Here is a 13,856-nt window from a genome sequence, read left to right on the forward strand (position 1 = left end):
TCTGTGCATGCCACTTTTGAATTATTTCAATTATTTTGAAAGTTTTAAAACACATTCACCTTCTTTTGTTTCTTTAAATACATATATTTAAAGAGTTTTCTTCATATCGCTTTTGTGGCTTAAAACCCCATCTTCCTATAAATAAGAGGTGGTTGTAAAAAGCAGGTACAATAAATCTATGTAGCATTTGGATCTGATCTGGTGGTGGAGCTTAGTAACTGACTGCTGCCTAGCTCATCCCATCCCAGCTCTCCAAGCAAGAGAGTTGAGCAGAACGGTGTCTGTCATTGCTGTTGGAACTCGATGTCATCTCCGGTGAGAAGGATGATATTGCTAGAGACTGAGAAAAACTTTCTCTGTGAAGAAAGAAAGTCTGTTTGAGGACATCTTGGTCATTTATAGGAATCAGGTGTCTGTGCACAGATATGCCCCAACCTCCCTCAAATCCACATCCAGGTTTGGGCAAGCGTTCCAACAGATCATGGGTCGATCTATCACCTGTCTATCTGCCTCTCTGTTTCTCTCTGTGTGTCTTGTCTTCTCTCTCTCTCTCTCTCTCTCTCTCTCTCTCTCTCTCTCTCTCTCTCTCTCTCGCCATCTAATGATCACCTATCAAGCATCAGGATTTTTGCAGAGTATTGAGAAACAATAGTCAATAATCTCTAGCATTCATGAAGTTGCACATATGGCAGACATTACTAATTGATTGTATTATGCCTGGTAGACATTGCTAATCAATTGCACCTATGATTGGTAGACATTAATACTTAACCACAGCCTTCCTTCCACCAAAGGCTGGATGCAGCCTTAGATTCTGTAGCACTGTGTCTGGGGCAGCCCCAGCTGACGAGAACTGGCACCTAGTGACATGTCTGGGTCACGCTGCCTCTCGTTTTCCGTCTACAAAAGGAGCTCTTTATTTTTCTCTAGGCAGGGAGAGCAGATGCTGAGCTGGTGTTGCCTGGAGAAGGGGCCACCATATGCCAGGTGGAGATCAGAGCCACTGCTATCCAAGGGAGATTGCGGGAGTGGAGCCAGGAGAGCACAGCTGGCAGGGTAGTGCAGGAAAGGGGGTGCCAGGACCCCCAGGATCAGATTTCAGGGTAAAGACAGCAGCTGGAGAACAGACACAAACTAGGCTCTGGAGATGGTGGCAAGTGGGGAGCAAGGAACAGTCAGGAACATCTGGGGGGTGCAAGAAAGGGCCAGGGCCAGGGGAAGAGGGCGTCAGGCCTCTCCCATGTCCTTTTGGCTAAGGCTTACCTGTGTTTCCTTCCCCAAGCCTGCAGCTTTGCTTTCCTTACTCTCAGCAGCATCTTGAGTTTCAGATAAATTATGGTGGGACAGTTTGTTCAAGTCTGAGACAAAAATCTAGCTGTGCCTTAATCATTGTGATGCCCCAGCCAACAGGGAAGCAAAAGTAAAACCAAACAACAAAGCACCTTGGAGACAGAGATGGTGGCTCATTCCTAAACCCCCACAGCAAAGAGCTGAGACAGGGGGTGTCTCAGGTTTGAAGGTGGCCTGGTCGATGAGGTGAGCTCTGGATCAGTCTGGATTACCTGACAAGCTCATGTTCCAAAAAACAAACAAAATGCCCACCCCATTAAAAAAAACAAACACACAACAACTCTCTCTGCCTCTACCAAAAAAGCCTATTGCCTTCATGTCTGTGAGAGGCAGGAGTTTTTGTCCCACTTCTCAGATGAGAAAACTGAGGCTGAGGGCAGTTGAGAAGTATAGCTGCTGGTGGAAAGAGACTGTGTGCTCTGAGCTCCTTGGTCCCTAGACCTCTCTGAATGTAAACTTGCCTGGATACAACTCTTCTCCTTCCTCCCCCTCCTCCTCTTCCTCCTCCTTTTCTTCTATCAGTTTCTTTATTCATTCACTTTACATCTTGGGTACACAGGGTGCCACTTGTAGACACTACTACCAAAGGCAGAAAAGCAGAAAGCTCTGTCTCAGCCTCTGGCTAACCAGCTTCGAAGAAAGAAAAGGATGAAATGTGCACAGTGCTGTGGGAGGAAGAGAAACCATTTTCACTGCTCCACTGGTCAGAGCATGGCTGCTGGTTAGGTGAGGCAGCCTTGGACTCCACCCTCCTCTTCAGGACTGTAGCCTTCCTCTGTCCACAGCCTCCTACCTGACTCCCAGCATCCCGCAGGCCAGGCACCAGCAGCAGAAGCAGCAGCAGGTACAGCTTCATTTCTGCTCCGCCTTCTCCTCTGCCCACTTGTCTCCGTAACCCATCTAGGTACCAGGGTCTGTTTTGACATTGCAACATGATACAATCTACAAAGGCCACACTTAAGAACCACATAATTGGGCTGGAGGGATGGCTTAGTGGCTAAGAACACTGACTGCTCTTCCATAGGTCCTGAGTTCAAATCCCAGCAACCACATGGTGGCTCACAACCATCTGTAATGGGATCTGATGTCCTCTTCTGGTGTGTCTGAAGACAGCTACAGTGTGCTTATCTATAATAAATAAATACATCTTTTAAAAAAACACATAATTGAGTTGAGTAAAAGAGATCACATAACGCGGCTTTACTTAAAACAGTTCTGCATTGGGTGACACTCAGAGCTGCCCTGCATGTAGCCATGGATTCTTCCGTCACTGTCCCTGACTCGGGGACCCTGGCAGGGTCTCATCAGATCCAGGTCCCTGTGACCATCGGTGTATGAGTGTGCACACTAGGCTGCTTCCAAGTATCCTCAGTGTTCACACCCTACAGCTCTTGGTAGCACTTGGAAGGTGACATGATGCTGAGGTCTTGTGTGTCACTTTCATAGTTGGAGGCTGATGTTGAGAGTGCTTACAAACAGCAACTAGAAAGAACTGATTTCCATCGTTTCCGGTCTCTGAGGTTGAAACAGCCCTCGACTCAAGCAGTCCACCCACAGACTCCTACAGATCCCTCAGAACCCCGTTTAAGAACTCCCACATCTGGGAGGTCTTCTGAGTTTTCCCTCCTGAATTAAGGCAGTTCCTCTGAAGAATCTCTGCTTGAAGTATTGCACCAGCCTCACATATGTGCCCTTTGGTTTGTCGGTTTGCTTCTTTCAACCCATTTTACAGATGGGACTTGAACGCGAGAGTGTTTGTGATGGCTCGCTCCGGATCACACAGCTAGAGCAGTGGAGAGAAAGCACGTGAATCTGGGTGATCTGCGACTCTGCCGCTGGCTCAGATCGTCAGCATTCTTTAAAGCCTGTGCCAGTGCTGGAGAGGTGGCTCATGGGTTAAGAGCACTGACTCCTCTTCCAGAGGTTCTGAGTTCTAATCCTGACAATCACATGGTGGCTCACAACCATCTATAATAGGATCTGATGCCCTCTTCTGGTGTGTCTGAAGACAGCTACAGTGTACTTATATATAATAAATAAACAAAATCTTGAAAATATTTTTAAAAAAAAAAGCTCATGTTAACAAGTATCTCACACCATGTGCCAAGAACCTACTGAGACAAGAGCCGTAGATTCTGAGACCTAAGAGGCTGCTGCTCCCTTGCCACGGGGAGTTTAGTGTAGAGGGATGGAACAGTACTGAAACTTAAGCTCACTAGAAGCTCTGAGCCTGACCCCTGTGTCAGCCTGGGACAGCCCCTCTGCTGACATTTTCCGATACCAGGGATGTGACACACCCATTGGGGGCCTTGAGAGAGCAAAGCAGGAAGCCGCTTGAGACCTGGGCTGCAGAATGCCAGGAGGTACCCTTGATTCCAGGAAACCAGGGCACTGAGGGGAGGAAGCAGCTGGTGGAGAGGCCAGCTTCTCCGCCCCTCTGTGCACCTGGCCTCGCATGTACAGAGCACACAGGCACACGGCTGGAGGTAGGACATAGGTGTTGGCCCTGGGGCTGGAACTGTCCACAGAGGCCTCAGTCTCATGGTGAAAGCTTAACCATGGAGGGCACAGAGGAGCCTGGCATGAGACCTCATTAGGAAGCACAATTAGACCTCTTGGCTAGAAAAGAAGATGCTGGAAGGGCCTTTGCGGGTGCTCAGCTCAGATTCAGTGAGATGTGGAAGCACTTGACAGAGAGAAATAACAAACCCACCCATTTGCTCATTCGATGCTCGTTTAGGGAGGACGATGATATGTAGGCAGATGGAGGGTGAGCAAGGGAACGAAAGCAGATGCCCTTGTAGCCCTTGATGACTGGGACAGAGTAAGACAGTGGCCCCAGACCTGTGGAGCTGGGCAGCCTGTCCGATGTTCTGGCTCTGCTGCCAGCCAGCTGTGACCTTACTGGATGCCCAAGCGTCTCTGTGCCTCAGTTTCCTTCTTTTGGGAATATCAGGACTGTCATGAGGATAGAATAATTAAGTGCATGTAATGTATTAAGGAGAGTGATGGTGGTCAGAGCTGTGGGTGGGGACAGGACTGTGACCAGGTGGCCCAGGGATGGTGGTGGATAGGGGAGCCCCCAGCTTGCTGCTTGCTGTTGCTGTTCTTGTCTGCCTTGCATCCCTGGGGGGCGGGCACATGGTCTCTGTTGCCCCTCTTCATCCTTCCTAGGCTCTTCCTCCTTCGTACATCTGCTCTAAGCATCCTGAAGAAGAATCATAAGGGTTCTTATAATTCTAAGAGCCACCTCCTCCTCTTCTCAGGTGTGCCATCTTAGCTGCCACCAGCCTTACTTGGAAGTCACTGTGTCCCTGCCCAGGTCTGTCCCACTGAGCCTCTTGAAGCCTCAGTTTTCTTATCTATGATGTGGAACGAAGGAAGCAAAAAAAAAAAAATTCTAGCTTCCATGTTTCTGGTGGACCAGAAGGCTGGTCTACAGCCTCAGTAAGAGGTGGAGGTCCTCCATCACCTGAAAATTCCCCCTTTTTCTACCCTCCCACCTCCCCTGTTCTCACCATTCAAGGTCCAGATGACTTAGAACCATGCTGTGTGGGAGCCCACCTGAGGCTCATGGGATGCTCTTGGTGCTGGTCAACTCCAGCCATCGGGTAGGTGTCACCACTTGATGGATCGTGACCCCTGCTCCAGCATGGGGCAGAGTAGGTCTCCAGGAGCAGAGCAAGCTGGCTAGCAAGCAAATTCTCCCACTGTGACAATGATGCTCGTGCAGCTGGGATTCCTCCCCCGGGTGCCGATGGAGACTGGGGAGGGGAGACATCACTAGGGCTCTGACGGATGGCAGCGATGAGCTCTGTTCCCAGGTCCTCCCACCACCGCCAGGCTTCCGGTTATTGGGCCTATTCTATGAGAGAAACAGTTGCGGGAACAGAAATGAGGGCATGCGGCTAATAGAAGGTGAAGCCTCCTTGGAGACTGAGTGTGGATGATGCTGGCTGGGACACCTAGGGAAAGGAGCCAAGCCTGAGCTAAACGTCTCTAGTGGGGCTCTGGCTACAGACTGTAAAGATCAACAAAAAGAAGATGCTGGCTATTGAACCCTGATCCCTTGGACATTTGGAATCATCTGCCTGAGGCCCATGCGTCAAGCTCTGCCAGCAGCCACCAGAGGCAGAAGTACTGGGGGTGGGTCTCAGCTCCATCTTCACAGACACATACTGGATAGCGTCCGACCAGGGCCCTAGAGCCCTCTCCTACCTTCCCTACAAAGGGTTCAAGAGAGGCTCACATCACTGGGGAGTCCTTTCACTGCCCACTTCAGGGTATAGGGGTGTCTACCAGCCCAAAGTACAGAGATACCTGCTAACAGAGTGTGCCTATGTAGAACATGGATAAGACCCTATTAGGAAAATGTTACGTGTCAGCTGGCTGTGTTCCTTTTTCTACCCAGAGAGGAATCACGGGTAGGTGAGGAGAAGTTTTTTAGGTGCTGGCCATTCTGGGCCCTGGAGGGCTCACCAGACTTGTGCACCTGGAGGCTTCCAGAGTGCAGGGAGCCTATGGCTCTAACCTTTGGAATCTAGACACTCGGACTTGAGGTTCACCGCTCTGGGTTTTAACCACCCTGGCACTTGTCAGCTATTGTAATAACCTGTGGCCTTCAGCAATAGCAAGAGAAAGCACCAGGTGGCACTGCCTTCTGTCACAGCTCGGATACAAGCCCTGGATGCTGGAACCCTCACCCTATAGTGATGACCGTTACAGGCCCAGAGCGTGAGGCTCCTCAGTCATGACACCTGAACTACGGTGACGAAGACACTTATTCCCTATCCTGGGCAGCTCCCTTGGACGTGCCCAGTGACCAGGCCTCACAGTTTCTCCTCTTCAGATCTTTAGAACCTGCCATGGGCTCTGTCACCCTTATTGCTTGACAGTTCTCCTCCAGCCACGCTCTGAAAGCCCTCGGCTGTCCCCTGGCTGTTCTTGTGATGCCTGTTCCTTGCTGCTGTCTTAAAAATGCTGCTCTCCCATGATCCTCTCTTGGTGTCACCAGCCAATTCTATTAATGACAAGGATCAAACACAGGCAAAAAGAGCCAACTCAAGAAAATCTTACTGGACTTAATGTCACCAAACTGGGGACCACACAGTAAAGTGTCTCCAGGCTGGCTAGCAAAGGGAGCTGAATGCCCTACTTCCATAGATGAGAAGTGGGCGTTGCACGGATATTTGCACCAATTGTGGCAAACTTTGTGCAAACAAAGAACTGACTTTGGGCTGACCTCAGGCCTTCTTCTGCATCGTTTGGGGGAGGTGCTATCCCTCTGGCTTAGGTGGAAATATCTGCAGGGTCATCTAGAGTTCACCAAGTCCAGCACAAACTGTCTGACCCGGCTGAGATAATGCCTTCCAGTGCCTTCTGCGGCTGGCGTGACTCCTTGTTAGCAAGCAGCTTATCATTGCCAGGTAGCTTCCTCAAGGTATCCAGGGAGTGTTCAAATTGTTGGCCTGAGGACCGTCTAGGTGGCTGTTCAATTGCTAATCCTTTGCTCAAGATGGTTGTGACATCAGCGAAGCATCCAACACCAGTCACTCTGGGAACTGAATTACCCTGTGCCCTAAATCTTATCTTACTAAAGAGAAAAACAAGCATTAAAGGGGGGGCTCACCATAGAATCTTATCAACAACAATTTAACAGTCTTCTCCCTCCTTCATCGTACCCCCAAGGAAAAGTGGGCCCCACTGGTGCATCTCAACAAGACCAACTCTTCTACCTCCTGCACAGTCCCTGAGGGGTTGTCCCAGCTTACATCATCCCATTGCAGAAAAGACCCATGACTGAATAAGAAGAGTCTATCTTAGCATCTCAGCTCTTCAGATTCTCCTATAGACAGTAATTGCAGCCTGTTACCTATGTGCCCTGACTTGTGTGGTCCCTGGAGACAGTGCGCTGCACATAAGCCTGAAAGGAGCACCCTGTTGCATGCGTGCCCTGGGAAGAGGCTGAATCTCATTTGCCCTGGTTTGTTAGGCCTGGGAGAGTTTACTGAGGCTGTTGGGACAAAGCACAGGCTATCACCATCGGAAGTGTGCTTCGCAAATGATTCAGGCTACAAGATCAAGATCAAGGTGTCCGTGAGTCGCTGCCTCCTGGAGGAAAAGGAGGAGGAGGAGGAGGAGGAGGAGGAGGAGGATCTATTCTAAGCCTCACCCTGGAATCCAGTGGTTATTGACTTGTGTGCTATCCTTGCCTCTACATAGAGTTGATCTTGTTTCTGCCTTCACTTGCAGTGTGTGTGTCTGTGTCTGTCTGTCTGTGTGTCTGTGTCTGTCTGTCTGACTGTCTGTCTTCGAGTCCCCCTTTTTATATATCATTATAGTCCATGTCACAACTTGCTTCCCTCAACAACTCAGTTCTGTCAAGCCTGAGGTGGAAATCCGAGGAGATGACATGTCTTGACGGCAGACAGGAAGACTTGGGTTCTAATCACCCTGACTCTCCGATCTCTGGGCTGACTTTTGTCACCTGGTTATGTTGGGCTTCTAGGCCTGTATCTGCCATTCTGTGTACCCCTACCTATAGCAGCCAGGCCTGTGGGTCTAGGGGCCCAGGGCCTGACAAGCAGTAGCACTGTGCTGAATCCCAGGAGAGCTGAGACCCTTGTGGCATTTATGTGGAAGTGTGTCTCTATTGCCTCTGCTGTGGGGACAAGGGAGGACCAGTTACCCCAGCTATGGCTCCAGGCTCTGAGATCTTAGGGATCTTAGATCCTTGCCCTCCTGGGGTCAGCCCCTTCCCCAGGCTGGGTGGATCAATGGCTGGAGTCATCAGGTGCAGAGGCCACCAATTGTGCAAGATCTTTCTGAGATTACTCAGCTACCTTCCTGCCTCGGCCAGGGCCTAGGCCACTTGGAATTCCAGAGAACAGGACAGGGCACAGAAGAGGGGCTCAGGGTGTCTGGGTCCTAGTGGTGTATGGACCTCGTTCCCATCCTGAGTTTCTGGGCTGGGAAGGACCTCATAGGTCAGGGGTCAGGCCCACATGTTTGGGACCCAGACAGTAAAGAGAGCCACCTTTGCTCCGAGTCATACCTAACTACACCTTTCCATGCTCGCAACACTGGGCTCTCACACAGTTTGCTTGTTGGCCCAGAAGGGGTTAATAGCTGCCATGAGTCACCCAGGGGACACGACTCAAGGCCAGGGACCTGCCCTAGTTCCTCTAGCACAAAATGGTCTATGTCCACTGAGCATGCAGCCGGCATCTCAGAGCAGGTGTGTGTTCACACTCTCTCTACACTCGGTTCACCACTCCATGGCTTCCCCCACCCTGCCTCACGCCCCGTGTTCATCTCTCACTCCACCTGTGCCTCACAGCTCCATACCCACCTCCCGCCTCACAACCCACGTCCGTCTCACCGTGAACAGGCACATACCCACTTACACTCACACACAGATCTCCGTGCTCCACGCTTGCACACACCCACTCCACCCTACAGGCATGTTCGTCATCCATTTGTTTTACACACACACCCACATACAACCCTAACTATACATATGTCATGCATTGTCCGCACATGCATTCTATACTGCACACATATATCCTACATACCTAGTACACACACACATACAACCCTAACTATACATATGTCATCAGTCCGCACATGCATTCTACACTGCACACATATATCCTACATACCTAGTACACACACGCATACGCACAAGTACACACTGGGAAACACGTGCTCACAGCACACTGAGTCTCAGATACACACACAATTCTCTACAGGATCCCCTGGCTCATATCCTATCTGGCTGGTAGCTCTCCTTACCATCATCCCAACAGCTCTGTCTGGGTCCTTACCCAAGCGTGTGGGCTTGACCCTTGACCCTACAAGGGTCCATTTTTTTCCTAGATGGTCCTTTCCAGCTCAGCACACTCCATCTACTCTCTCCCAGTCTCCGGCTGCCACAGGGCAGTCACATGTCTGGGTGAAATTCAGCCCCTCAGTAGCAGCACTGTCCCATAGGATTCTAGTATGAGCCTGGCTTACAGCCTCAATCTTCCAGATGGAACATCAAAATGCAGAGAAGTGGGTGGGACTCATCTTCGCACTCTTCATCTAACCCAAGAGGATAGCCAAGCTAATACTTCGATCTGTAACCAGTTTCCAAATGAGCAAGGAGATGACTTTATTATTTAGTTATTTATTTATTTTTTCTTGCTCAGGATCTGGGAAACCTGGAATGTGTTTTACCTGGGAGCCCATCTCAACTCATTCTCGCTCATTTCATGTCCAAGGGACACATGTGGTCAGTGAACAACACGGTTTCATAGAATACGAACTAATTCCTAGATTAATGGAAGAGGGTGTCAAGTGTCCCCTCCCCCTACCCACTTCCCTGGTCTCCAGAAGGCCAGTGTAAGCTATGTGAGCCCCTGTTCTCACCTGAATCCGCCTCTGCAGTTTCCCACTCACGCTCTTAGGGGACCAGGGTCTGTAACCAGGAGGAGTATCACCAAGCAACAGGCCCCAGGGGAGAGCTCAGGTCTCTTGCTCCTGCAGGTCCAGCCCCCGGGCACCCATGGGATAGGGCGGGGTTAGAGAGGCGGGCATTACTTGCCTCCTGCCTCTTGCCTCCTGCCTGTTTACCTGTGTTCAGTTACATTGTCGCCCTGGACCTGACAGGAGGCCCATGGAACTTGGGGCCACAGGCCACAAGGGACAAGGGCCAGACACCCCAGCCATGGTTCCAGGCCATTGATCCAACCTAAGCTGGCCAGTTGGGGGTGGAGAGACCTTGGCCTGGATAAACAGAGGCTTCCAGGCCTGTGTGCAGGCCCAGTACCTACCTATCACTCTTGAAGGTAAGCAGGGGCCTCTGGGACAGGGGACCAGGATCCATGAAAGGCCTGGTGACAGCATCTCCTCCAAGAGTCAGACCTGGCTTACTGGAGCTTTGAGGTGGCTTGCAGGGCCTCCTCGGCCAGAGTGACCAGGCACAGAGGCTACAGGGTGTACCGACTGCGAGCTGCCATTGGGGAAGGGTGGGTGGAGCGAACCTAACTCAGCCTAGGGTGCAGGGTGCCGGAGAGCTTCCAGGGACCAGATGGCCTGTGATTCAGGTGCACAGAGACAAGAGAGGCCCAGTTTATGGGCCTGGTTGCCTAATTTTTATTCCACATACAGCTTCACGTCCTGGGCTTTCCGAACAGCAAGACAGGGCCAAAGCCCTAATCTGCGTCGGTGTGCGATCTATACACAGCACTCTTGGCTTGTAGGCCGGAGCTGGTGTGTATGTTGGTGTGCGTGTATGTGTGTGTGCATTCGTGCATGCATGTGTGAGTGCTTATATGTGTGTGTCTCATATCTGGGGGTGGGTGTGCAGGGGTTTATGTGTGTGGCAGGAGCTCCCAACTGTCCCTTCCCTGTGGCTCACACTCAGGTCCCTAGCTTCAGTGGGTCACAGCAGGACTTCTGCTAAGTGCCAACATGTACCTCCCATGTTCCTGGGTCAGAGTCCCGACTTGGGCCTTCTGCTCAGTCTTAGGGAGTTCATCTCCCAGTGTGTCTGATTCGTCAACCACTAGGAAGAGACAGGAAAGCAAATGGCTGAGGTTGCTGGAGGTGGGATGAGGCTTGTGCGTTGCCATCCAGTCCATGGCTGGATTAGAACTCTCACACTGTGGTCAAATCCAGATCTACACTGTGCTGCCTGAGTCCTGTCCCTGTGAACTCAGCTTGCAGAGGGCGGACAAGGCTCCACTGTCAAGGGGGTGGGAGAGGGTGTGGAGCAGGTGCCTAGTCTGCCAGATGTTCCACATGGAGAGAAGATTATGCCATTCAAGGGGCTTTAAATCATGGGTCAGGGAGCACACCTACCTGGTCAGTTTCACTGGTGGGGCCATCATCCTTCCAGGGGCATTCTGGGAGATCTTCTCGGGGAGGTTGATGTCTCTACTGAGTGTAGAATTCACATCAGGGCTTGTGGGTCAGGCTGGAGCTCAGCAGAAGAGGAACATTGGGGAAGGGGACAGTTGCTTATGAGAGAATCACAGGCCTTAAAGTACAGCCAAAACCATGCCCAGGGCTGGTGACTGGCATTTGGTCCATAAAGTTTTCAGTTGCTCTTGTTGTTCAAGGTTATAGTCAATAAAAACAAAACAACAAAACAAGTGAAACAAACAAAAAAAAAATGTCAAGAAGCAATAAAGAAGGTGGTGGGGGATGGATCAGCCACTTGTGAGGGAGGCATCTTTGGGCTAGGTGGGAAGGGCTTGGGCTCTTACATTCATTCCCTGGACAGCAAAGCGAAGAACCACACCATGCCAGGTTCTGCATGGGAGCAGGTCACACAGTGGTAATGGAGAAAGCTTTGAGTTTGCGCAGCCATAGGAAGACAGAAGACTCATAGGCATATCACGGGAGTAGGTCTCCAGGAACATCACCTGGATGTTCAGTAGGGAAGGAAGCAGGAAAGACCTGAAGGATGTCTGTACCATGAGGGAAGCTGAAGGAGAAACATTCCTGGCAGGAGAGGTGGCAAGCAAAAAGACCCTGGGGTGGGTGTTAGCAATCCCGTGAAGAATGAGCGTGCTTGTAGTCAAAGAAGGAAGAAGAGAGGAAGACGCTGTGCTCTAGGTGCAAGGAGCTATGTGTGGCTTGAAAACTGGGCACATGGTGATGACATCACCCTGGCAACTATGTGAGAACTCACTGATGGGGGTAGTCATGACAGGTCACTGTAGTGGCAGTAGCAGATGAAGGGTCCTAGACAGCAGAGTTGGGAGAGTGACTTGGATGAGCCAAGGAGATGTCAGGCAGGATGGGGACAGCTGGACAAAAGTCACACTCCTGAAATCCAGCACTTAGGAGATGAGGAGGGAAGGGGGCTTTTAAGTCCAAGTCTGGTCTAGGCCGCAGAGGAAGGCTGTAAGTTCTCAATGCAGCGGGAAGGTAGAGCCACACATTTTTTTATGATGGATTGATTGGACATCAGAAAAATTGCAAGCCGTTGTCTAATAGTAAAAGTCGTGGTGTGGTCCTTTTTATGGGTGCAGAAGATGGAGCCAGGGGTTCTGTATTCACTGTGACTCCCACCCCCATATCCAGTGTAGATTTTCACTCTAAATAAGAACTCTAACAAGCTGGGACGACCGAGTCAGTCACTGAGTAGAGGGGTTTGGGGCAGACTCAGCATTCCTTCTGGATCTAAGCCACCTGATCCCTGCTCCCCACAGGAAATGAGGTAAAGAAGAGAGGCTCCGTACCTGGAGACATGGTTGTCCCCAATGACCCACACTAGCAGCAATTTGAGGGAAACTCCCCTGAGCTGGGCTCCCAGAGAGGCCTTGGAGGTGCACAAGGCCAAAGACTGATTTTGCTTATTTGCTGGCAGACTTATTTGAGACAAACCAGTCTGGAATGGCCTGGAAAAAGGGATCCTCCTGCCTCAGACTCAGACTCCTGAGGCCTAGAGTCGTAGTTGTTCTCTACTAAGCATGCCTCATGGCTCTGGGTTTGTTTGTTTGTTTAAGTTTGTTGTGTGTGTGTGTGTGTGTGTGTGTGTGTGTTCTTCATGCATGAGTAAAGTACACACATACCATAACATACATGTGACCAGCTAAAGGGAAGGTCCTCACCTCCTACCTTGTTTGAAACAGGATCTTGCCTGTGTCATCTGGCTCCTGAGCTGCTGAGGGGTCTCCTGTCCCTATGTCCCATCTTTCTGTAGGAGTGCTGTGATTACAGGTGTCCAACAGTACAGCCAGTTTTTACGTGAGTTTTGGGGATTTGAACTCAGGTCCTCAGATTTGCCCAGCAAGATAATTTATTCTGCAAACTATTTCTTCGGCACCAGCTCTTCTTGTTAAAAAGGGAGGTGGAGAGAAACAAGTCCCAAAGCCAGGCGAGGCATGTTGATTTTAACTAAGGGTGGCCCAGGGTTTAAGGAGACAAGTGGCTTAACTAACCAAGAACCCTGAACCCCAAACCCATTACCAGACAGGGCATAGGAAAGGTTCCCATGTGTTACTCAGACCCAGTGTAGTGGTATGTGATTAAGGTCTCATGGGCTTGAATAAAGGGTGTTGTGTGTGACAAGAGAGGGTAAGCAGGCTTGGGTGCCATAGCATGGTAGTTGGGAGCCATGGAAAGATTCAGACAGATGGATGAGGGCAGGGGACAGGAGACCTATCTGGTGACAATGTAGAGGAGGGAACAGAAGGCAGAAAGCCCATCTAGGAGGCTGCTCTAAGAGTCCAGGTGAATTTTCCCACCAACACATTTAATAGATAGATAGATAGATAGATAGATAGATAGATAGATAGATAGGTAGGTAGGTAGGTAGGTAGTAGGTAGGTAGGTAGGTAGGTAGTAGGTAGGTAGGTAGGTAGGTAGGTAGTAGGTAGGTAGGTAGGTAGTAGGTAGGTAGGTAGGTAGGTAGGTAGGTAGTAGGTAGGTAGGTAGTAGGTAGGTAGGTAGGTAGGTAAGTAGGTAGGTAGGTAGTAGGTAGGTAGGTAGTAGGTAGGTGGTAGGTAGGT

The sequence above is a fragment of the Micromys minutus genome, assembly GCF_963924665.1.
Source record: "Micromys minutus genome assembly, chromosome: 27".
Lineage (NCBI taxonomy): Eukaryota > Metazoa > Chordata > Mammalia > Rodentia > Muridae > Micromys > Micromys minutus.